At 40.9% G+C, this 25,939-nt stretch overlaps 1 long non-coding RNA gene across 2 annotated transcripts; it reads left to right on the top strand.

The window, feature by feature from the left end:
* The first annotated feature begins 381 nt into the window (after window positions 1-381).
* LOC309371772 lies at window positions 382-24,894 on the top strand. 2 transcript variants are annotated; one of them, XR_014169282.1, is made up of 4 exons: window positions 382-496; window positions 11,546-11,657; window positions 15,624-15,758; window positions 24,613-24,894. It is a non-coding gene; the product is annotated as an uncharacterized lncRNA (long non-coding RNA). The 2 variants fall into 2 exon arrangements; XR_014169283.1 differs by lacking the exon at window positions 24,613-24,894 and adding an exon at window positions 20,123-20,467.
* The last annotated feature ends 1,045 nt before the right edge of the window (window positions 24,895-25,939 follow it).

The raw sequence follows: 25,939 nt of genomic DNA, 5'->3' as shown, positions 1-25,939 counted from the left end.
GGAGGAAACTGACCATTTTTGAGCATGAGCAAGCCAGTGACTGTCTAATAGGAATGTTTACAAAGGAAGAAAAACACATATTTCCCAATCAAGGTAAGAGGTGGTTGAATTTTGTGGTTAAGAGGTGGCTGAATGGTGTCCTAAACTTAGAATTCACCAAACATGAGGTTGATACTGGGTCACAGTTATTCAGTTAAGTGTGTGGTTGGTGGAAGGATTCAAATGAAGCTGTGGTGGCTGGTGTCCATTGACACTAGTAGGGCATAAGGCAGGAGATCAACAGTAGGTGGAGCCAGAGCCAATGACTATTGCAAAGACAGCCAATGGAACACAGAGCCAATTAATTCTAGTTCTATACATTCTAGTTCTCCTCCCTGCTGAGTTCTACAAGGACAACACCGAATTTAAGGAGGAAGAAGCTGACAGGTAGTGCCATCCCAGGCCTGGTTGTAACTAGGAAGAAAGGCAGGCAACTGCTGGCTGAAGGCAGATTGAGGTTGGTGAGGCAGGGCCTCTATTGTGTCCATTCAAAATGCTTGGGAGAAAGACACCATGTCTATTATTTTTCTGAATAGCAGTTTTTGCACATCTAGACCAGAGTGAGGATCTTGCAGCCCTAGGATGCACATGGCCCACACTGTATATCATGCAGTCCTTGGTCTAGCATACTTCCTCAGTCTAACCTACCTCACTGTGTGGGGCAAGGCTTGTGTATGCCATCTTAAGTTCCTTGGAGGAAATACAGGATATACATGTAATTGATTATCGTAAATAATAATGTCATTCACAGCAGGTATTGTATTTCTCCTTTGAAAACAGGTGTAGGAGACTGAGCTTCCATTTAAATCTGAGATAAAATATAGTTGTGTTCTGAACTTGTGAACCAAATTTAATTGCTGGTAATCTCCATCTTCAAACAAGGGATCATGTTATAAACAAACTAAATGCCAAACAGTAGAACAAAGGTTTGTCTTTGCTTGGCCAACAATGCTTCTGGGATTGAATCAGAAGTGTTCAGTCCTAGGGAAAGTTCAGGAGGTTACAATGCAATCCTGTACCATGTCTATTCCAAGTATTGCAGAAATTTACAAGCTACATTTATCCTGTTTTTCCCCCCTCCTAAGAAAGTGTTGGTGAATGTTTTTAACAAATTCAGAATATTCAGACATGTTTGTTTAAAGCTGGTGAAAGTTTCTCCAAAATCCAGAATAATTTACACACAAAGTATGAATTCGTGATGATCACTGCTAACTCCAGGAAATGACTTGAAATTAAAACTAAATTTGGCCCAGGATAGGCGTCAAGATACATGTGAGTAAAAGCAACTCTGTGACATTTGTAGTTAATCTGGTATGACCAACCCCAAATGTTCAACCATATAGTCAGATCCACCCCCTCCCCAAAAAAAATGAATCCAATTTTTACACTAATGACATTTTAAAATGTCATAAATATTTTCCTTCTGGCTTCTGAGCCTTGAAAAACAATGCCGCCAGATTTTTCAACAATTTCTCTAACAAAATCAATGGGCTTTAATCCCAGTATGGAGAAATCAATGGTACCTCACTTTGAGTCAATGAGCCATATATCCTACTGCTGTAAATCGGTCCAAGTTCATAAAAGTCATCATACGATGGCCTTGTCCACAGCACATAAGACAAAATTGCATATTATCATACTGCAATTTCTTTTTGGTGAACACCTGATCTTTCTCAGGCAAGTATCTGTCTGTCTGATCATCTTATCCTCAGGATATTTATTACATGCTGGCTATGGTCCCTGAGTTTCTGAGCTGTGGTCTGCTGTCCTCATCACTTCATCACAGATTTTACTACCGACACTGCCCTCATGGGATGGACAAGAAACAGAGCATTGTTTCACTAGATCTGAAGCTAGCTCTAAATTTATGTTAGTCTGGGCACAGGCTGTGATCTCAGTTCTTCTCTTTTATCTTTCTTAATCCCCTAGCTGGCTAATTCAACCAGAAAACTGCTTGGATTGTCTATAACTCATGTCATAATGTTACACAGATATGGAAGTCCTACTGTTTGAAATGTGTTCAGCTTTGGTAAATCAATGCCATATCAATTATGTACCAATTCCGTTTGTCCCTTGCGGCATCAGCCTGTTCTGCCCAGCACTCTCTCCCACCTCACTCCTTGTTTCCCTTTGAATTTGTTTTGACAACCAACCTTGAAGCCCTGGAAGACTGGGAGGCAGGGAATCTGTGCATCTGTAAAATACACACATAAATGAACATTAAAAAAATCAGCTTTATAATGAGTCAGATCATTGCTCCGCCTAGCCCTGGGTAGCTTATTCTGACTGAATTATAAACATTCTATAAATTCCTGAGTTATAAACATTTTATAACAGCTGAAAGAAGTGTTCAAAACATAGAAAAATTCTAATATTTGAACCACTCCATGAGCTTTGCCGAAGCTAGTTCTTCTGGATTTCTCCCTCTCTCCTTTGTTACCTGGCAGCATTCATTCCTTCAGGCAGAAGCACAGGAGGAGTGGGAAGCAGGACTGCTCCATTGGCTATGCTTACATATGGCTCCATGAGGTTTCGCTCTCTAACCACTGGCAGCAGCTGCTTTTTCAGGCTGCAGGAGATGGCTCAATGGGTAGCAGGACCACTCCATCAGCTCCATTCAGCTCCTTCTATCCCTGAACTTTTGTATTCCAACTAGTCAAGCTCTCTTCAGGCATCACTATCAATACATGATTCTACCTACCTGAGAGGTAGAGCAGGGGTGAATTCCTTCGCCCCACCCCTTCTCACACATCAAATTGACATGCCTGCAATGGTGCCACCATGTGCCATCAGAATAACAAGGGTAATGTACTGGAGGTGTTGGGCTTAATAACACATCCCCTCTCTGGCCTCCTCTTGCTGTTGGAATTCTGTAGGTTAGAATACCAGAAACGGGCTTATGTAAATTTAGGAACTAGTGCCTAACTTTGCTTGTTTTCCTTTTCCATTCTAATCCCCCTTTCCCTTTTGTTTCACATCCTTAAGACTGTAACCTTGATGAAAGGGATTGTCTTGTTTTTATTGATCTTATGTAAGCTACCTTTAGCTCACTGAAACATCAATTTACCAAAATTAGAGGTTTAGACATTTAATTTTGTTTGAATGTGAGAGTTAATTAATTTGTAAGTTCAGTACATCCTATTAAATTCAAACGTACATATACAAAACTCATATAGCCTAGAGAGATTCCAGAAACCATGCATAAAGATGAACAAAGTTAGGTCAGTGCCATTTCTAATATTGTTAAGGCAATGCACACACACACCCCTCTGGATCGTCGGAAGAGGTAAACACAAGAGTTGTTTTCATATTTATTATTAATATATTTATATAAATAGTTCTATTTTAATAAAATAATAATTAACAATATAATATTTATATAAAATATTATAGTTATATAATCTTCCATAGCACATAACTAAAGGCAACATAGTTTAGTAACTGCTGTTTATGCTATCTTTGTGGTCATTGAATCTTTAAGTTGCTAAATATTTTCTCTGGGAAAGTTTCTGTGGGTTGTATCCATGGTTATAGCTACACCCCGCCCGCTCCCAAAGCTTATTGGTCCAGTGTAGATTCCCATCTAAGGGAAAGGAGGCTATTTTCACCAGTTCCCCTTCACATAGATACTCCACCCTCTCTCATGCAATTTTTCCCAATCCTCTAGAGCATCTTGGGGAAGGGGAATGAAGGCTGCAATGGAGGAATATGTGAAAATTAACTCCCTTTCTCATTCCAATGATTCAGAAGTCCCCACTGGATCAAAGGACCTTCCATCGTTGGTGGGACATAAGTGAATACAACCCTACGTTCTTAGGATCTCCATGCCCCTCAGGTTCAGAACTCAAGGTTAGGTAGGCCACAGGGACCTGAACCACGTAATTCTCTGGCTGGGAATAAAGGCTATAATGCTTTTAAACCTAAAGAGAATTAGCTGCTGAAAAAATGTGCAGTCTAAATACAACCCCAATGCCATTCTACATAGCTTGCGAACATTTCGGCCATCCCTCATTCTATTGTATAATCATGGGTCAAGACATCCAGTAGCCCTGATAGCTGCAGTGCCAGATACACAGCAAATAACTGAAGCGTTTTGCTTTAAAAATGGTAAATTCTGCTCACTGTGACTTGGGAGTGATGGTTCATCAAAGGCACTGCAAACTGAAACCAGCACGACAGCCAAATTTGCCCCCTGTCTTGCTTTCCAGAGCAGGAGGGACAACAAATTAAGAGCCTTGCTGATGCTATGCTGAGATGTAATATCAAGTTACATCCATCACAAGCTTTCTGCTCTTCCTACTTGGTGTGGGGAAGTTGCAAACAGCGATTTCTAGCTAATGGAGCAATCTGACTACCATATATTTAACATTAAAAAAAACCAAGCTTCTTCCTTCTGTATGGCAACCCTAGTCACAACAAACTCCATAAGGGCACTTGGCAAATAGGATTGTAAATGTTTTGTGCCTTGCACCCTGTGAAACAACCCATTTTCTGCTTAATGCCCATTTGGAATGAGTCACCTCTTTACTTGCTCAAATTTCACAGGGACGACTGCGCGTCTCAGCAGTTTGAACTCAATCAGAGCAAAGCAGCAAACTGGCCAATATCACCCAGTGTACAGGTCGGGGGGGTTAGCCCTCTTTTAAGCTGCACAATAACCGTGCTTGCCCCCTATTTCTCTTCTGTTTTATTTATCATGTATCGTTTCTCCCAGTTCTTGGGCTCAGACAGATTTTGAGTTGTTTTCTCCTGTATAACGCACATCTCACTTTTGATGAGTTTGCTCTTTGGGGGCACAGCAACATCAAGCGCGGTGACATGAAGCTTCAGGGAATGCTTACCAAACGGGTCAGATGTGTGTGGATGTTTACTCTGATTTGGTCTATTTGATTGAGGGTGTTGCCTAAGGCAAGGCTTTCAGTAACAAGAGTTCCACCACATGGAGTAAAGACCTGGCTGTGACAAACAGTTTGAACAGCTTCTGACGTTTGCACTGATTCGGGAGGCAAAGTCATTAATTTCATTCTCTCCGTGGGAAGAGTAAGAAATGTTACTGCAGAAAAGGGAGTCAATTCTCATTTCCCTCACTAAGCCTGCATCCATACATTTCAATGGATCTGCTCCCGATTTACCTCTTTAAGAAGACCCTTAACTCACCAGCCATAAAACTCATTGCAACTGTCTCCTCAGGAAAACTAATAGCCCAAAGGGAGTTTGGTTTATGAATAAAACAATGTTTTATTAAGTTGCTATTAAATTTCAATCGAATGGCACTCAGAATACATTGGAGCAGACATATTCCGGCAAGTAATTGGCTCCCCACATCTGCCTTCCTTTCTAATTGGACTAATTATGGCAGTGTAGGATCATGTTCGCTGCTCCACAGAAAGCAGGAAACCTTGATTTACAGCGAGAGGAGCGGCAATTAGAGGGAATTAATTCATAAGGCAACATCTAAATAAATCATATTACGAGTAGACAGCAATGTAATTATTGTGACTGGTGGTTCCCTTGTGGGAAAACATCACGCTTTCAACCCAAACGGAGCTCCTGAACTCTCCCAGGGACCCAGTGGAGCATCTCCAGGTTCGGTTTAGGTTACTGTCGCCTCTCAAGACCTAATTGATGCACAGTGTCAGAGAGAGGATGGCCTGGCACTGCTCCCCCAGCTGAGAAAAATAATCAAACCCTCAACATTTGCGTGTTTGTCCTTCAGCTCAATTAAATGCACGCTCATCTAATGGAGATAATATATGCCGATGCTGGTAGACAGGAGACATGTGATGGTTGTTCTAGTATAAACCCCAGTTTGCTTTCTCTAATTTGTACATTCTGTGTGGCCAGGGCGGGCAGGGGGAGAGGATGTTATTAACAAATGCATAGAATGTTAAGCTCCAAGTTTGGAGATGATTCCCCCAGCCTTTCAGTTAATAATTCATCTTATTTCATACGCACTAACAGTCTGTAGTCCTACATCGTTGATGGAGATCAGGCACCTCTCACAAGGCTAGCAAGCTGTGAGAGCTACTCTAGTAATGGTTAACTCCCCTTCATCTGCTTGTTATGATTATTCCTTGCTGTAGTATCGCTCCCAGCTTGTCATTAGGGGGCTTTGATGTACTTCTCATAAGCGTCTCCCATGAAGAATAATATCTTGTTCTCATCTGTGGCTTGTTTTCACACCTGAAAACCTGCCCAGTTCCTCTTTCTTGAGCGTGGATGGTTTCTTTGTCTGAGAAGCAAACAATGTCTCCCAAAGGCATCTGTGCCCTATTGATAAAGGGAAATAGGCTATGTATAGGCTACCTCAAGGAAGGTTGTGGTTTTCAGGGAGCCTCAGGGGACCCCCAGCTGATATAGAATGGAATTGTACTATTCCTCACATTCAAATACACGATATGTCCTTTCTTCTGATCCTCTTAAAATATTTACACATGGGCCAACCTATTGTACATGTCATTTCTTTTCAAGTGACGCAAACCAACCACCTCTCTCACAATACATTTCTGGCGGCTTTTGTGCCATGCATTGTGTACCCAGTGCAACCTGGTCACATGTGGGGGAAGCCTGAAGCTTGGCATACATCTGCTGCAGAATCCGGTCTAGCTTTGTAACATTGTAACTTTGTAACATTTAAATGTGTTTGGGATTTATTATAATATTTTATTGTTTTCTTGTCTTATTTTCCGTGGATTTTTTTCACACACCACTCAGAAATGTGTAGTAGTATGGGAATGTGTTAAGTAAAATAAGATTCTAAGTAGTGTACCAAATGCATTGTATGTGGAACTGCAAATAGATTGTATCTGAAGAAGTGTGCATGCACACGAAAGCTCATACCAAGAACTGACTTAGTTGGTCTTTAAGGTGCTTCTGGAAGGAATTTTTTTTGCTTTGCAAATAGTACAAAAAACTTACTTTGAATTATATCAGGTTCACCTGTATTAGAGCCACCTCAGATTGCTGCACTCTATAACAAGCCAGATGCAGTTTTCGCTAAGCAAATTTTGAACAACGGTTCTAACAGTGACCCTCAGTTTAATAAAGTTTCATTATAGCCCCCAATGAATGGTCAGATGAAATTTTAATTGCCTCAAAATGAATGTGCCACAGAGCATTTCCACAAAATTAAGCCCTAAATAGCTAAAGCTAACTACACTCTTTGATTGAATGATGATTCAGGACCCATTTATGCTGTTTATGCCTTTTGGCAAACACCCCCCAATTTAGCCTTAATATAATTAATAGATAAACCTTCCTGCTTGCAGTAAGTTCTGAAATTAGAAAGTAATCTTTTCATACCTACTTGGGATAATGAAATAAGAGCCATATAATCTGCATAAAGAAGCACTGGAATTTTGTGATTACCAGTTGAGTGGGAGGGGAAGGCGAAGGGAGCTCCTGAACTACATCATTTCTCTAAAGATTAAATTACAGAGGGGCAAGACTGCAACCCTGGTGTAAATACCAGATCAGAACGAGAGCCCCTGAATTAAGTTTGAGTTTTATCTTGAGTATAACAGCAAAGCTGTTATACAAGAAACAGCAGTCACTTATCTAATGAAGCAACAGTTAGTTTTTTTCTCATGGACTCTGTTGGTCAATGGTCAGAGGCAGATGAGAGATGAATAAATGCAACATACAGGGTTGAATGCAACACTGCTGTATGAATGTTCCATTCATGCAAGGATTTCTAGCATGTGCTCCCCCACTGCACCCCTTAAATCTGTTATAGGGCTTCCCCTGACCCTCTACAGAATACTTGGGGAGAATGAAAGGCAGATACAGGGCTAGGTGAGGGGGGGTTGTCCTGTTGTATAAGCAGAAATTGTTGCATTGGTGGCACATAGTCATTGAATACTATCCACAGCTTTTTGGGGTGTGCAATTATAACATATGCTTGCATATGATAATTAAAGAGAGTCTGCTCCATTATACAATGCCCCTTGGGAAAACCATCTATGTAGGAGAGAGGAACTTATTTACTTCAGCCCACTCTTCTAACCATTCTAACCTTTTTTTAAAAGGGGGAGCATGTATTCTGGCAGAAAACATTAGAAGACTGAATGGGTGATAGTTTTGAGGGTCACCCCAACTGCCTTTCTTAAAGATGAGGACTAAAATACTAGATATCAAACAAGACAGCAGTACTGCAGTTTGGGTTTCCTCAACTTGGTTACTTCCATGTGTTGTGAGACTACGACTATCATAATTTCTGAGGGATGACTATGCTAGATTGGGTTGATTGGAGTTGCATGCCCACAACATCTAATGGGTGTTACATTATCTACTCCTGGATTATAGATCTGGAGGGCAGCAATTGGGGGATACTATTCCAGATGAATTACATGTTACAAACAAAATTACCACAATTGGAGCCCACAATGCTGGGTCAGTATAAAAAATGGCAGGCAGTAACACACAAGTGAGATATAAACCCATGACTTCCCAATTCATAGCTCATCAGTCTCCTAGTCACAGCTATACTATACTAGTTTTGAGTAGATAATTACACCAGTAGATAACTCTGCTGTCTACATTGTGAGATTGTGCAAGCAGGAAAGCACCAGTATGGAAATCTTGGAAGAGGGGATAAAATATAATGGGAGTCCCAAGGGATTTTAGGTCACAGAATAATATGCTTTATTTACCACTGGGCAGTGCAGGAAGAAGAAACCACTCAAGGAAATAAGGATATTTCATTTCACCATGGATAGTTTAGTTGGCACAAAAATGCATTTATTGCTTATATCTGCAAGCAGGCCAGCATTTCCAGTCACCAGGATGGTGTTGTTAACCTTTAGTGATGTGTTTGATATTTCCACTACAAATTAGTAGTGGGGGCATCCCTTCGTATTTCTTATAAATGTTAGGCAGTCATTTTGTGTTATAGTGTGTCACATCACACACATGAGCATGATGAGAATTAGCATAATATGATGCTATCGTTTATGTCTGGAGCCTGACATGTCATAAATCCCTCTCATCAGGAAAGCCAAGCTTCACATCTGAGCAATTATTCGCTTTTAGCAGACGCCTGATCCATTAGGAGTTGTGGTGCTAAATTGTCTGTTCGGATGGCTGGAAATGTATCCATCATGATTTGCTGTGCCTTTCTTGCAGCAGGGAGACACAGCCTTCAGTTACAGGGTCCGTATGCCACGTGCCACATGAGATGCTTCACAAGGACCAAATCTTAAAACTAGCTCTGAAATGTAGCTTCCTAAAGCTATAAACTAAGAGTTCCATCCTCCCTCTGCTGTACAACCTCCCTTAATTTCGGTGACAGTATAATCATAGAGACAATGAAAATGGGTGGGTGTTTGCAGCCGTAAGGCTGGGTTCAACCAATTCATTCTGCTAGTGGAAGCCAACACAAGGACTCCAGCTAGCACAATGGGGCTTTCTCACCTGCTGAAATACCTCTAGTGATATGGATATAAAGCCCTACACTAGACTACACATCAAAAGTCCATCAGAGCACATGAGAATGTGGTTCTCACAGCAAAGGGCTGTTGGAATCAGCATTCTCCTATAAGTTAGAACAACCTCATTACAATCAGCAGAATGACAACACTACAAGTCTGGAAGGGGGGGGAGCAGGATAGAATCCAGCCTCCAGATTTATTAAACTGTCCTCTTCTTGAAAGGTAGATATTTTATACCATCTCCTGTTAACAATAATGTTCTCAACAATTACAGAATAATGAGATTCAGAACGGAACAAAAGAAAACTTCCAAAAATAAATACTCACAACAGTGTTGAGAGCATTTCCAAGGTAAATGGCACAGCTAATAATTCACACCCATGAATCTTTCATCATTGCTGAGCTGAAGGGTGAGACAATTGCTAAACTACAATTACCAACAACAGATTTGCATTGAAATAGGAATTGCAGCTAGTTTCATGTCCTTCCTCTTCTTTCTAAAGCAAAAGGTGAAGTGCAGACCACAAATGAAATGTTAAAAAATAAAAACCTGCATAACATATTTTAAAACAGATTCTATGATTCTCATGACATCAAATATCAAACAGAAAGAGGAGCTCACCTAACTGAATACTTCCTAGGCGATTCTATATATAACATGGTAGACATGCTTAAATGGATTGGGAGACTGGAGATTTGTTAATGATACTTTAGATCCTGTGTATCTAAGTCGGGATAGGGAACCTGTAGCCCTTGCCCTAATATCAAGTGATGGGCAGCAGGGTGGGGGTGGGGCTTGGACAGAGAGGAGTGCAAGACAGGGGAAATGTGGGGGAGATGAAATGGGTAGAGTGATGAAGGGAGAGAGTGATGGGGTTGATGACTTCACACCCCTGGCAACAGCATTTTGTCTCTCACCCGGCAGCCCCTTGGGTGGGAAGAGAGAAAGATAGATAGAAGTGCATTGGCAGCTTATGTGTATTACCTGATCTGTTTCCTCATGCCTGCAACCCCTGAAATCCTGTTCAATGAAACTGTCATCTGCACATGTGCACTGATTATCTGAACTGTACACATCTCAGCTTAACCACAGCTTGCAGTTTCAAAATGGATGGAAACTGGCTTGGGGGAAAATACCTCAAACAGGAGTAATTCTCAAGAAAATACAGGATACATATGAATTGTGGCTAATGGCATGTGTACGTGGCTTCAAACCCTAGCAGTGGGAGTGTACTGGAGCCAGAGCAACAGCAACAAAGAATGAACATTCCCATCTACATTGCAATGTTCTTTGGGTTGGGCCTGTTGATTTGCCTAGGAATGTGTGTCCTCTTCCCACTATAGCCCATAATCTTGTTGATGGGAATCTGCACTCATGTTTTCCATAACAAACTAAAAGAAAATAAGAATCACAATATTTCAATATGTGCAACAATTAATACATATAGATGACTTAGTGGTTTGAAAAAACACATGAAGAAATATAGGCAAATTGCATAAGCTCCTGTTCTCAAAGCAATTTGACATACAAAATTGAAAGACAGAGTGGAAAGCACAGTAAAGCTAACTCACAGAGAAATAATTTAACAGAAGTGAGCATTGTTTACATTAATTCCCAGATTCTCCAAATGCAATTAGGAAGTAAAATATGCATAGATATTTTTTAAGCATCAAACTCAATTGGATTGTGACTCTTCTTTTCTTTCTAGAAAAGAAATCCAATGGATTCATGATCACATATTTATTATTGCTGTGTTCAAGAGATGAAAGGGAAGTCGGCACCACCACATTCCTCTCCCCTTCAAGATTAGGAAAAGTGAAGGGACTGTGAACAAGAGGAGATTTTTTTCCTCACCCCTGTTGTATGAAGCATATTGTTTTTCTCTAAAGTGAAATAATCTCTCCCCATAACAAGAGCACAACAGTCAGGTCAATGACTTCATCTGTATTTCCCATCTTATTTTCTGCTTTATGATGGCAAATCACCTTTATTGACACTGCTTGAGCTGCTGGAAGTGAATTTCCCAACAAAGATATTACAAGCAAGATATTACCTGTTTTGTTTTCTTTCCCCCCAGGAACCTTAATAGCTACAGTTTAATCAAAAGCTGGAAGGGCCCATTGACGTTATGGTGTAATTCATGGCAATGATGAGCACTGGTCTGAAACATTTCACTGGAAAGGAGAAAGGTGAGCTTTGCCTGTCTAGTCACTGATGCTTTCATTTCATTTCAAAGCTTCCCAATTTGCTTACAAATTATAGTGTTTTTCAAAGCAATCAAACCACTGGAGAACACTTCTTCCCTGCTGTAGATTAACGAGAACCAGTGGATGAATCGACGAAGAAAGCAAAACGTGGGTTGTTCAATGAATATTGAAATAACAGAGACAGTTTAATTATTCCAGTTGGTGAAGTTTAAGATGATTAAATGCTATTGCACAGAACTGATAACAGGGATGGATCACAAAGCTTGATTTCTTGAATGCAGCCCCACGTGCTTTCTAATGCCCAGCCTCTTGGCATCTGTGTTGTAAGAATTAACTAAGAAATGAAATGTAGCTACACACACTCAAACTCCTTTGGGAAATATCTCTTGTTGGAAAAGCAAATAACATGGTAGAACTCTGAGCTGCTTGTTAGAATAAAATGTGAAGGAGAAAGCGTCATTAACCACTCTCTGTACAAATCCCCTTCCTCGTTCCAACAACTTAAGATTGAAACTTAAAGTTCATAGTGTTCTACTTCTACCTCTTCCATCCCAAAAGTGTCACAAAATTTATGTTCAGTTTATAAGAAGTATTGTGGGAGAGGAACAAGCTTACACAGCCTATAATAATGATAATGTCATGTGGGAAAGAGTTGTCTGACTGGAACTTGAACAGCAGCCCTCTTTGTCTAGAATCTTTACCTGAAATAAAAATATCAGGCTGAGCCAAAACGACTCACCATTCTTTGGCTGCATTCACATTTCCCTAACTCTTAATTTCTGCATAATATTTGAGCTTCCACACAACATAAAAGCCACTTCTGGTAAACTAATAGAATATAGCACAAATTTAGTGCTCATTTTCATGTTATTTGATTCCAATAAATATCCATTTGCACCCACCTTAACCTGGAAAATTGTGAGAATAAAGTGGCAAAATTTGGGGTAGTATACTGGCACATTCCTGCTGTTTTGGTGTGAGTGTGGGGGGGGGGTAGTGAAGGAACAGAGCCAGTGTGGTGTAGTGGTTAAGAGTGGTAGTCTCGTAATCTGGGGAACCAGGTTCGCGTCTCCGCTCCTCCACATGCAGCTGCTGGTTGACCTTGGGCCAGTCACACTTCTTTGAAGTCTCTCAGCCCCACTCACCTCACAGAGTGTTTGTTGTGGGGGAGGAAGGGAAAGGAGAATGTTAGCCGCTTTGAAACTCCTTAAAGGGAGTGAAAGGCGGGATATCAAATCCAAACTCTTCTTCTTCAGAAGCACACATGTACGGAAAGGGAGGGGAGGGGAGTAGCAACATTTTACACTCATTGTTGTGTGACCGTGCCCAGTGGTGTGAATGACAACATAGTGGCATATCAGTCAAAAAGCCACAGTTCTGTAATGCAACAGTGTGAAAGGAACATTAGAAAATGGGAAAGAAGCACTAGCATTATAATCAGGAAAACCAATGAGATATTGCCCATGTCTGAATGCATCCTTTGTTAATTTTTTTTTGCCAATGTGGGCGGTGCGGTGAGTATTATTTTGGGGGGAATTTTTTCACTCCTTATGAAAATGTTTGCTTACACATTTAAATTATCTTCTCTTGCTCTCAGTGACATAATCATACAGCCAAATCTCATTGGCTGTATAATTTTTGACATTTTCCTGTTCACTTTAGCCCTATATAGTACATGCATTTTGTGTGTGTAAGGGAATTGTACAATGACTGGGGAGCAGGAGCAGGCTTTTAGTCCTCCCCTAACTTTGTACACACTTTCTAAAACAGTCTGTAAGGAAAACTCAATCTTTATGCTTCTGCTCACATGGCATGAAACAGTGTGAACACAATATCACACCTAGCCATCGTTGCCTGTTCCTAGAATGTGAACATTTATTTACCTGGATATGGCCAATAGGTATTCTGAAGTGTATTTAGCATAATGGTGATTTCCCCCCTATAGTGGATTGTGAAGATTCAGGCATGGGCTGTAGAATGAGTTGTGATTGGAAATAAATCCAAATGTGATGTTCATATCACACAGGTTGCATAAGGCAAACCCTTGTTACTGTCCTCTTCCAAGTTCTCGTCACAAGCTTCTGTCTCCTAATAGATGAGGGGAAGCAGTAGGACTTTCCCTCTGGGACCTGAGAGAGGCTGTTAGCAAACTGCCTGTGACTCTTTCAAATCCTTGCTCACACCTCGCTGCCATCTGTTCCTTCTCAAGTCTTGTTTTCTGCTCTAATTAGAAAGCTCAGGACATTTTGAGACCAAGGGGCAGACAGGTGAAGAGGCACATCTGGACAGTGTCTTCTCCGATGAAATATGGCAATCAATATTGCTGCATGGTCTCATCATTTCCAGGTCAAGGGCAAATGGGAGAAGAGCACTCTTGGCACTTCCTCTTGAGTGTGTTCTGAGAAAAAGTCAAAGTTCACAGGAGAAAGTCCAGGTTCCTCATCCCCTTAGCAGGTGTTTTCAAAATTCACTTTTGTTGGAATGTCCTGAGTTTGGCTCAGTCACCTTGCATCTGTTTGCTTCTGCATCTCTCACATTCAACCAACTGCTTTAATTCCCACCAGGAGAGAGGCTGGAAGCTTTAACAAAAAAATGTTGTGATAATTACCTTGTCTGCATTTTCCCCTCTAGCCAGCATGAGGTATGGAAAGGGATTAATCTGGATTAACTCCACCATATTATCCCAGTTGCTTGGCGTCAAACAATTATATACAACTCTCTCTTTCCCCCCAAGCATGCCCAAGGCTCGTGCCTGATACAGAAAGGTGGGGAATTCACAGAATCAAAGAAAAAGAATCTACTCCTCCAGCATCATACCCTAAAGCAAAACAAATAAAATCTGAAATCTACCACCTAAGTAAGACAGGCACTTACATAAGGTCTTGAAATTTTTCTACAGATCAAGATACCCTAAACTCCCTCTGTATCTTAAGGTATTGTCCAGCTGTTCTTATAATCATTTTTCCCAACACCCAACCTGCATTTGTACCGTTTCAGCTTAAACCCATTATCTCTAATCCTCCCGTTTACAGGCAAAAACTGTTCTATTCTTTTTTAAGCAGCCTTTCAGATATCATTGAAAACCAAAAATTAAGGCTGCAAACCTACTCCAATAGAAATCCATACAACGCTTATATTGATTTTAATAGAACAGAATTACAATCTTTAAAATGACAGAGGATTTTCGTGTTGTGCATTAGGTTCTGCAAATTCATTACATTCGTAGCAGTCAACTTGGCATGTTTAATTCAAATCTGTGACAGACAAGGATTTGGAGTGACCTGTTACAAGAGAATGTTCCCTAAAGCATATTGAAACTGAAAGTCTACAATCAGAAACTGGACAAATCCAGGCCTCGCTCAAGCAAATAACATTTTTAGTAGTAATCAGTTCAGTCTCACTGAACACCCGAAGTCCTCAGTCATACACTCAGCAGGTAAAAACTGTATATGGAGCCTTGATAGCATGTCGGCTCTAGTTAGGCTTATTGCCAGGAATTTATTATAAGGCGATTTTCTTACTGTGTGATGAAGGAACACTGATTGGTTGAAAGTGTTGCCAGAGTACATGAAGGAACAACAAAGGAGAATCCTCAATGAACAGTATGGAGATGAGAAAAGTTAAAAGAGACTTTAAAGAATTATTATAGTAAATTCAAATATATTAGCCCTCTTCAGTTATTCACTGTTGGATACGTGAAGGAGCCTGTAGGAATGCACAGAGCTAATTCTGCCCCCTCAATGATGCACACTGGCAGTGCTGTCAAGAAATTGCATTTGAAAATTTATATAAGAGGAGAGAGAAATTTGGTACAATTCTCATGCTTGGGGTGGAAGGCTTTTCCTTCATTTCAACTACTTCCAGCATGGCCAAGGGGCGTTTGTGTAATTCCTTCCTCCCTTCCTTCCTCACATCTCTCTTATGGTCTACTTTCTACTGCCTCCCCAGGTGCCTGAGCTTCATGATGATGGTGATGATGGTGATTTGACTTCTCTTCCTTCACCCTCAGGTCCCAGAGTGGGTTGCAGCATTTAAAACAGTATTAAAAGCAATTGACAACAATTGACAACCCTAAAAAATAAGGTGGGTCCAAAAAAGTCAGGGTAAAGAGGTGCCTCTTCAGCTTTATAATGAAGGCACCAGATGCACATCTGTGGGGATGCAGTTCCACAAGTTAGGGGCTGCCACAGAGAATGAAGATGGCATCCTTCCAGCCTGAGGGGCTGAGTTCAAGTCGGTGGTAGGCTGGTCCCTTTTGAGCCTTGGGGTCCTTCGCCAGTAGTCCAGTGCCTGACCTAGCCAACCACTCATACTAGGTCTGTGGGGTATGGGCTGCAGAGTGGAAAGTATCCCACACTTATGGCAGAGCTACCAAGCATTACTATGTGAGCTTGCATGGTTAATGTTGGGATTAAACAAACGGATGCTCCAATATTAGCATTATGAGAATATCCCCACCATCCTAACATAACACATGCCTTGAGTGCTTCTTAGGGAAACCCACTGCCCACTAATTTGCCTATTTGGTTCACAATAACAAATTTACTAATGACTAATCAGCAAGAACTTTGCAAGTACAGTGTTAAAAAAATAAAAGCGAGATTCCTTAGAATTTGAGCTCAGAAGAAATGGCTTGAGGCTCAGCTTGACATTCAAGCTACAGAAAATGGAAAAGGTTTGTTTCCAGATTGAAACAAATGTTTTGATTGGCTGCAAAATGCAACAGCACAGGCTGAGCTGCAATAAATGTAGAGAATTTTGTTGAATCAAGGACTACAGGAAAGATTAGGTCAAGGGCTCTGAGCGGGGCCAGATAGATGGAGGATGAGATGTCAAAGATTATAATATCAAGGACTCAAGGGATAGGGCAAGGCTTATACCCGAGGATGATTTATCCTTCAGTTTCTTCCCCATATAAACTGCTACTGGAATAATTCTGTGCTACAGGCTTATAATGGCAACCTGGTGCACTCTGCTTGCTCATGACTAAGAGTTGGGTGCTTGAAATTTACCACTGCAACCAGCGCCAGAGTTTCAGATTTACAGCACACTGAAAGAAAACCCTATTAATCTTTCATCCTTCACTCAGCTGTAAATTTGGATCATATTTAATTCAAAGGTTTCAAGGTCTCTCCTGTTCCAGCCATCATCAAGAGGCCTATAATATAAAACTTTCCTGAATGTGTGGGGAAATCAATGCAAAAAAAAAAATGTTTAGCATTGAGAAGAAAATGCGCTCATGTTCTTATCTCCTTTTATTCTAAGTTAGACCTGAGCTGAATATTCACTCACGAATAAGTGAAAGCAGGACTTTTGCAGATGTGTGTGAATTAACACCTCTCCCCCCATGCTTAAATGTGCCTTTTCCTCCTTTCTTTTCATAGCAGTTCACAAACACTGTTCTCCAGTTCTGCTACAGCTTCACTACCAGCTTTAACAACTTTTCTTCACTAGGTGATCTCACTCAATCAGGGGTCATGTAATGAGTATGGTGGCATCACAATGCTGAGTAGTCCATAAGAATTGGCTATGTGATCATGGAGCTGTGGGGAAATTATGGTAATTCGGAGTGAGGTCAATACAATGAAGGAAAAATTGCCCTTGCTCTGAATTGCCTCTGCCTATGAAAAATAAAAGGCATTCCGAAAGAGGCCACAAATACCTAAAAACCCACCAATCTAAGGGCCCACCATCAATTCATTCAGTTTCTTCTGTATGGCTTTGTTTTGCCTTAAAAGTGTGGCTGCTTCAGAAATGTCAGGTAGTCACAACCTGCTGCATCTTGCTTTATCAAGGTGCAGGTAAACTACAGGATTGTTTCCCATGAAAGAAAGACTCATCCTATTATTAAAAACTTTCTGGCTAAACATGTTTCTTTAAATGCATATGCCATGTTCTTCAGATTGTAATTGATGATCTGATTTATAGCATAGGTGGAGCTGGCTGACTGGCACAGATCCAAATGGTAGAAAATGCCCTATTTTTGCATGATTTCCCTGGAGGCAAACTTTAAACAGTTGCATTTACAAACAACTTGATTTCATATTAACCCAGATTTGTAATTGCTTCCTTGGGAAAATAAAATCAAGGTTTCTGTAGCTTCTCTCACAGAACCTCGGGGCATTAATGCAAGCAATTAAAGGGAAGGTTTTAAAGTGGGAGAGGGGGTTGCGAAGAGAGCAGCTGGAGGAGGTCAAACACATTGTGGGGGGGAGGGACTGGAAGGAGTTCATAATATAGTTATTTGTGGGGAAATCATCACCAGAATTTCACAAACGAAAGTGATTATTTAAATGCTTTTCCTCCCCAGAGAATGCTGATAGTTGCCTTAAAAGAATCTAATATTAAGACCAGGAACACAGTCCAGAGGACTATCCATGGAGGTGTGATGTACAGTGTGGAGCTTTCTGTCATTTCTGAATCACACACAGCATCCCCTGACCCACATTGCAAGTGGCTTAAAAAAAATCTCAGTATTTAAGCAGGGTTGATGAACTTGTGGCCCTCCAGATGTTGATGGACTACAACTCCCATAATCCCCGATTGCTGGTCATGCTGGCTGGAGCTGATGGGAGCTGGAGCTCATCAACCCCCCTGACTTATGGGATTGGGAAACTAGGCATGTAGTGGGTCCTGTGGGAACTTTGCAAAAATAAGATGGATGGATAGATAGATTAGATAGCAACACGCCCACCCAAATTGAGGCAAGAGACCAGATGGGGGGTAAGGGTCACTCTTTATTGACTAGAAGGATCTGCAATGAGCAATAACATTGCCCACATATGTGTGGTTAGAAAGATACAATCTAATGAACAATGGAGATGGATCCACTTTCCTTTGGACAAAATCCACCCACCCCAGCTCTATCAATGATCCTGGATCACTGGATCATTGCCTGCTCACCTAATAGTGAGAACATAAGAAGAGCCTGTTGGATCAAGTCCCATCTAGACCAGCATCCTTTTTCTCCAGGACTTAATCATCCAGGGGTCCTTTTCCTTTATCTTTACCTCTCACGGAGGCCAACCAGATGTCTGTGGGAAGCCTACAAGCAGGTGAACTACAAGGTCACCTGGCTTCCCTACCCTAGACCCACTGGCCAGCATTCAGTGGACTACAGCATCGAGGGCCAAAGGGCAGCTCCCTTCCCCCCATCCCTTTGAGTTGGCTGGTGGACAGATAGTTGGGTTACCTCAGGGGTTTCACTGGTCTCACTCTTAAGTGTGACCAGAAGAATGAACCAGTCAGCCAAATGACATAACAGCAGGCCTCCTTTCAATAGAACAGAGTTAGCAAAAAAAAGTGCACCCCACAAGCCAACCTTTAAATAACCCCCAAAAATCCCCTACAAAGGAATCTTGCCCTTTGCCATTGCTAAGTATTCTCTCTTCACACCTCCACATCCCTTTCTTCCACATCTCATTTGCTAAGGGTTCACTAATATTAGTCTTGTTTGACCTTGCTGCTTCGATATTTTATATTATGTATTTATGGCATTTTTAAAAGAAAGTCCTGTGACTATTTGGTAAAAGGCAGTATAGAAATACCGAGAGAGAGAGAGAGAGAGAGAGAGAGAGAGAGAGAGAGAGAGAGAGAGAGAGAGAGAGAGAGAGATTTGCTCTATCATAAAGACACAGTCACTTAAATGCAATTGGAACCAATGGGATGTGAGTTCATTGTTCTGAATTCCTGAAATGTAATATCCTGATGTGCTCACTTAAGGCCTATGTAAGTAGATTTTTCCATTCATTTCAGTGGTGGACTCAGCTCGGTTTACACTCCCATTTAACTGAATGGGAAATTCTGTGGGCAGACAACCTTTGTTATCAACTCTGCTGTCCTGTAAGAAAGTCACACACAGAGAGACATTTTCCAGTGTCTTTGCGCTATGCTATGGGGTTTGGAAAGGTTATCATTCCTCACTGCTCCTACTCCAGGGTGACATGTGCCACTCAACAGCATGCTACTTATAGCAAAAACTGGACTCAACTGCTAGTGTATGACAATGCTCTTGAACCATCCATGGAGCCAATTCCTGGCTCTCACAGCATTCATCAGCTGTCGCAGTGGCTCACCTTCTAACCCCTTGGATTTTATTGGGTTTATATGGATTTTGGTTTGGTTTTGTAACTAACAAATATATAAAGAGAGAAACACCACTGAGCACAAGTAATTTGGCTCAAGCAAAGTGGCAACCAAATGTGTTATATATACATTTCCTGAAGCCCATGAATAAATGTGTGTTCAAAGACGTGCTTTTTAAAAAAGAATGAACTGTGCTTTTAATGACATCTGTGCCTTTCATTAGAAAGTCACAGATGAGTACAAAATGACCTTGGTGCCCATTTAGCATATAATTGCAAAACTGTGAATGGTTTCACAATGTTGAAGATTAAGCATACCAAATCAGAACGTACTTGGTATCTTCTTCTTTTTCTCTCGAATAGAAGTAACTGCAGACAGGGAAGATCATTTTAAATAGAAATAAGAAGAACCCAAGCGAAAAGAAAAGGAACGCCTTTTGTTAGATGCTTAAAAGCGGTCAAAAAAAAGACACGAATTAGAAAGTCCTTCTAAATTTCTTCTCTGTGGAAATGATCAATTAACTACAATTGTGTGTTCTCTCGCTGAAACCTGCTGGTGTGCTGGCAGAAATGTGCTCTGAATGCTTTTAAAACTATAGCCAAAAAGGAAGAACTCTGCTGTGTTCTTGAGCATTTGGAAGGAGTATTTCATGTGCACGATTCCATTGACAAAGCGGCAAGCTGAGCTGTGTTATTAAACAAATAATACTTTCCCCCTATTGGTGATGCTTCTGGAGACTTTATAACAACTTCTGTATGCAGGACAGTGTTGGTTTTGCCAGCATGATTTGAAGAGCTGCTGGTACAACAGAAGCACAGTGAGCCAAACAGGCTTACATCATGCCTCTTCCATGTGCTCTTCTTCTGCATCTTTGACCACACTGTCCTTAGACTCATTTACCCTCGCTGGCCCTTTATTATGATTGGTGACATTATTTCATCAATGACAACAGCGCGCTACAACTGATGTGATGCCCCCAAAGGCAAGTGTGAAGAAAAGCCACATGCATCAACCCCACAGCCTAAAAAGAAGTGAGGTCAAATGAGGCTAAGAATATGAAGTTCAGAAAAGAAGTGCTGGAAAGATGCAGCAGTATGGGAATAAAAATGGTGCCATTGCTGAACAACTCTGAAATAACACGAATATTCAGAGAAGTGTGTATATCAGTTCCATTTATTTCACTGGGAGACATTTAAGCAGGTGCCAAGGTCGTTAAAGAAGCTGCACATTCACAGTGATTATGTGAGTGTTTCTTGAGTCCTAGCATACTCTCAAGAACAAGCAATCTCTCTTCCAGGACAGTCTTTCATTATTTCAATGCATTGATCTAAACTCTATGGTTCAGGGTTGCACATAGGTTCCTGCATTTAATTGGCTAATCAGGATGAATTGGTTGCTAAAGTGTCCCAAAATTATCCATGAATCATAATGAAGAGTTGTTTTGCTTATGATCCTGTGTATTATTTTCCCCATGTGAAAGCAGTTGGCAAATTGCCCACTTGGCTACTGCACTATTTCTAAATTTACCTCGAGTCATGCCAATAAAGAAAATCAGGCATACAAATGAAAAGATTCTACATTTCCTATATTGTCCATCCAATTCCCAAAGAGCAGCTTTTCCAAGGAAGCTGGGTGCAATACATTTTCTAAGTGTCTGCATATCAGATCAGGACAGGGTGTTTACTTATGTCATCCCCAGATTAGATTCGAAATGTAGGTGATGTTTCCCTAACTTCATAATTTTCTGCAATTTTTGTTGGCTCCTGCAAGGGGAGGGAATGAGCAAAAAACCCTCAGAATATGGGTATTAATATGGAAACTGCAAAATATGTGCCCAACTGCAAATATGCAACATGCTTACAAACCTACATCTTCAATGTCCCAAGCCATCTTTTTTCACATCTATAGCACCATACTTACACTAATATTTTGTCACCTAGGTAGAACCACCTTAACAATGGCTCAATTTGAGCATGACTGAAGTTGGGGAAGAATTTTCAGCCTCAGACGATGGAAAGTGAGACATGAATTCTACCAAAGGAGAAGAATCTTCCAACAACTTCCTTCTCTGATTTAGTATATCTTTTCCCAGACACTACGAAGTGTTATTTTTCAAGGACAGAGAAGCTGTCCACTCTCTGGGAACACCTTCTTAGAGCTATTAGACACATTCTATCTAGATTTAAGAAGCCAGGTAACTATAACAGCTTAGACAATTGGAAAAAAAAGAGGCTTCATTGTTTTATCATAGCTGGCACATGTCAGTGTTGCTCCCTAATATGCTTTTATTTATGCACAGTGATTAAGTGTGCACTCAGAATTATTTTAGAAGCAGTCATAGTGTCTGGGAAGGATAATTGAAAGTTGAACTAAAATTTCCCAGATGATGTATTTCTGGGGAAAATGGTGTGATTTTTCTTTTTCTCACCACCACCCACTAGAAAATGGATCTGCAGTGATAGCTTTGAATATTTTCCATCATTTTTTGTGGCAGTGGCTACAAAATGCTGCAGGTCCAGGGCATTGTGGAGAATTCAAAACAACACAGTTGTCTGCTGTAGCAGCAACAACAAAAACTCGGGGGCAGGGGAGAGAGGCTATGCTACTGTCATGGCTAATAGTGGGGCCCATCCATTGGATAAATTTGGTGAAATAGTTCCCTCCGCTCCACTTTTCTGTCCACAACAGGATGGAGTCTTTCAAAGGATCATTTGTGCACAGCTCTAGAATACTCTCCTGCCTTATATGTTAGTTTAGGACTATGGCTTTCCTCTCCCTGAAGGCTGGCTATGAGCACTAACCCATTGGATCAGATATATTTTACCATTATATCAGAGAACATGACCTTATATTAGAGCCTCCTATAAATAACTGGGTTGGATCCAAATTAAGTTGGGCACACTTAGTTGCCATCAGCAATGATGGAACAAATGTCATGAGAAGTGCTTTGATGGAGCAGATCAAAAGCCCGTGTAGTCTAGCATTCTGTTCTCAACCACCTGTGGGAATGGATGCTTATGAGAAGCACAAAAGTAGGACATGTGTGTCCCCTTCTATTGGTATTCAGAAGCATACTGCCTCTGGTTCTGAAGGTAATGTATAGCTATAATGACTATTAGCCATTGATAGTCTTACCTTCCATGAATTTGTCCACTGATTTCAATGGGAACTAAGTGCAACTAATGGTATGGATTCAACCCACTGTTCTTTCCTCTCATGTCAGCAATCCTGTTTTGCTTGGTGAGTCATAGTCAGTCACCTGAGCTCTATCAGCTCGCAAGCAAGAGACGTTATGTACATTTAGACAAGAATTATGTAGTGGAAATAAGAGACAGCTGTGTTAAATAATAGCAATAACAATGGCTTTCATTCCTTTCTAATGTGCATTCAATGCTTATTCATGTACAAGAAAGACTTTCAAACCATTTGCTGAACAGTTCTACCTTCTGTTCACCATAATGTTGACGTAAACCTGAAGTAACCTCATTATCATCAATGGAGTTAATTAATTTCTACTTGCAAACCACACAGAAAAGGAACAAAATGCTTGCTATGTTTCAAATACATTTAGTATACAAACACACTATAGCCTAAATTCACATTTCTTCGGCTAGCATATTCAAATGCTATATTTGCTTAATGTTATCGCTAGTCCTTGTTCTAAGGCTTCTTCATCTTTAAACCTTTACTGTTTCATAAGCGAGTCATCATGAGCCGAAACAAGACAGTTCAGTTCTCCCACTCCCCATGTTGACATCTTGACTTAGAAGGTATGGAGAAGTGTTTTATTGCTGAGGTTCAGTTCATGCCTGGCTACAGGAATATGGAAGCTGCTTTACCATGGCATGGTCCCACACCACTGATATCAGACATTATTTACTGAGGACTGTATTCAACACAGCCCTAAGTAACAGTCCCACCATTGAAAGGAATTCCACATGTGCCACAGGATTCACCCCTCTTCTCCATTTGAACATCCCCCAGAGCAGATGAGGAGAGAACAATATGTGTGTGTGCGTGTGTGTGTGCGTACATGTACAGGGCAGGAAAGAGTCCTGTTGCGCAAGGAGAAATCTTGATGGTTACTTAGCCAGAAAAAAAGAAATGGCATCAGTCACCCCTCAGTTACACAAATAGTTCCTAACAGGAGCATAGGAACATAGGAAACTGCCCTATTTCTAGAAGTCCTACCACTCAACCATCTAGCTCAGATTTTGATCAGCGGGGGCTCTCCTGCATTTCAGATAGAAGAGATTCCCAGTTCTATCTGGAGGTGCCAGGAATTGCAAAGCACTACCACTGATTTAGGAATAAATGGCAGTTTAAATTCCATTTTCAAGACGTTTCCCTAAGTGTTAATTTCCACATTATATTTGAGCTTTCATGTGATGTAAAAATGACCTCCATTGGTGCTGGTGTTATTTGACTCCATAAATAAATCCATTTGCAAGCCCATTAACCTGGAAAATCATAAGAGTTCGCACAGTTCTTTCCTGCCATTTTCCTGGCTGAATGATGGAGGAACAGAAGCACACATGTGTGGAGACGATGGAGGAATAACGACATCCAATGACAGTCACTGTTGTACCACACCACACCCACTGGTCTGAATGGAATGTAGCAAAATGTGCTTTTATATCAGTCCAAAAGCCACATCTCCATAACACAACAGGTACAGGAGTGCTAGCATGATAACCAGGAAAATGCAACATTCCCCATCTCTGAATGTACCCTACACCTCCTGTTTTATAGTTTTATTTCATTACTTTGTTTTTTTCATGATGTCTGGCACTGCCACCTACAATGCCTGATGTTGCCTCCTTCAGCAAATTTATTTCTATTTGTGTTTCAGATGCTCTTCACAGGATTGCACCCTGAACTGCCTGGCTCCAGTCATTAAGTACTGCAATGCTATTGCATCAATGATTAGCACCATTTTCAAGTACACTGCTGATACAGAGTTGATGCAGCCATGAGAGACATTCTTTCTAGAGCACCAGGCTTAGTTGGGAAGACAGTACCGAATATAGGGGGCAGGAGCCCATGCATTTTCTGACTTTAGAGAATTATTTTAAAACACACCACTGTGTTTTGCATATTATTAAGTTATACCCCAAGCACCTAGAGAGCACAAGGGGGCACCTTTTCTGGCAGTTTCTGTGCATCTAAATAAGCAATTATGCCAATAAAACAAACACTGATTTAATGTCCCATAAAGCATGGAATGGTGACCATTAAAACTAGGCATTATGGACAATTTACAGAATTATCTGTAGATGTACAATAACAAAGACACTGAAAAAGATATACATTCACCCTTGAAATGTCACTGTTTTGCAGTTTCTTTGTTCTAGCAAACAATGGTAAACAATGTTCCACTGACCTCCAGTGGGGACAGTTGGAAAATGCATCACTTTCATTCCCAAGGTGATGAGGAAAATGTCTTCTTCTTCTTTTCATTTTCTTTTTAACCCTCAGAGTAACACTAGCCAGTGGCATGTGGGTAGAGATGCACTCTGCAAGCCCACTCGCACCTGTACCTTACCTTAAATGACACAGTTCTAATCCATTAAAACTAATGATGTGAATGATTTCAGGCCATTACTTCCCATAGCAGTGACAGCAAGTACACAAAGAGAATCCAGAAGACTGTTTCTGCAAGGCATTTACATGATGGATAGGAGTGCTGGGGACACTGTTCTGAGGCAGACAAGTGCATTAACATAATGACACATATCTCTTGGCTTGCTGTTGAGCTAATGCTATGACAATACAGCAGTGTGGTTCATTTGCTGCCCTGTGCAGTTATATTTCTGTCCAAAACAGAAAGATTGCACTCAAAATAAGTTGCCACCAGGTTATCCCAAGCTATGACCAAGTTTTCCATCTACAGTAAATTGTATGGTGGCCTTGAGGGACTTACAGAGACCAGCAGCAATGGTAAACTTATTTAAAACTAAATAAGTATTCTCTGTTAGTCTATTGTAGCAACACAGGCACAACACCTGTTCTTCCTGGCATTACTTGAGTGAGAGCCACCGCGCTCCAGCTCCTTATCAAGCTTCTGCATTGGGACTACGGAATTGACGGCCTTTCAGATGTTATTGGACTACAACTCCCATTATCCCTGACTATTGAGCTGGCTGGCTGGCTGGAGCTGATGAGAGTGGGAGTCTAGC

Source organism: Podarcis melisellensis (assembly GCF_964234715.1).
Source record: "Podarcis melisellensis genome assembly, chromosome: 6".
Lineage (NCBI taxonomy): Eukaryota > Metazoa > Chordata > Lepidosauria > Squamata > Lacertidae > Podarcis > Podarcis melisellensis.
This window is presented reverse-complemented; position numbering and strand designations above follow the sequence as displayed.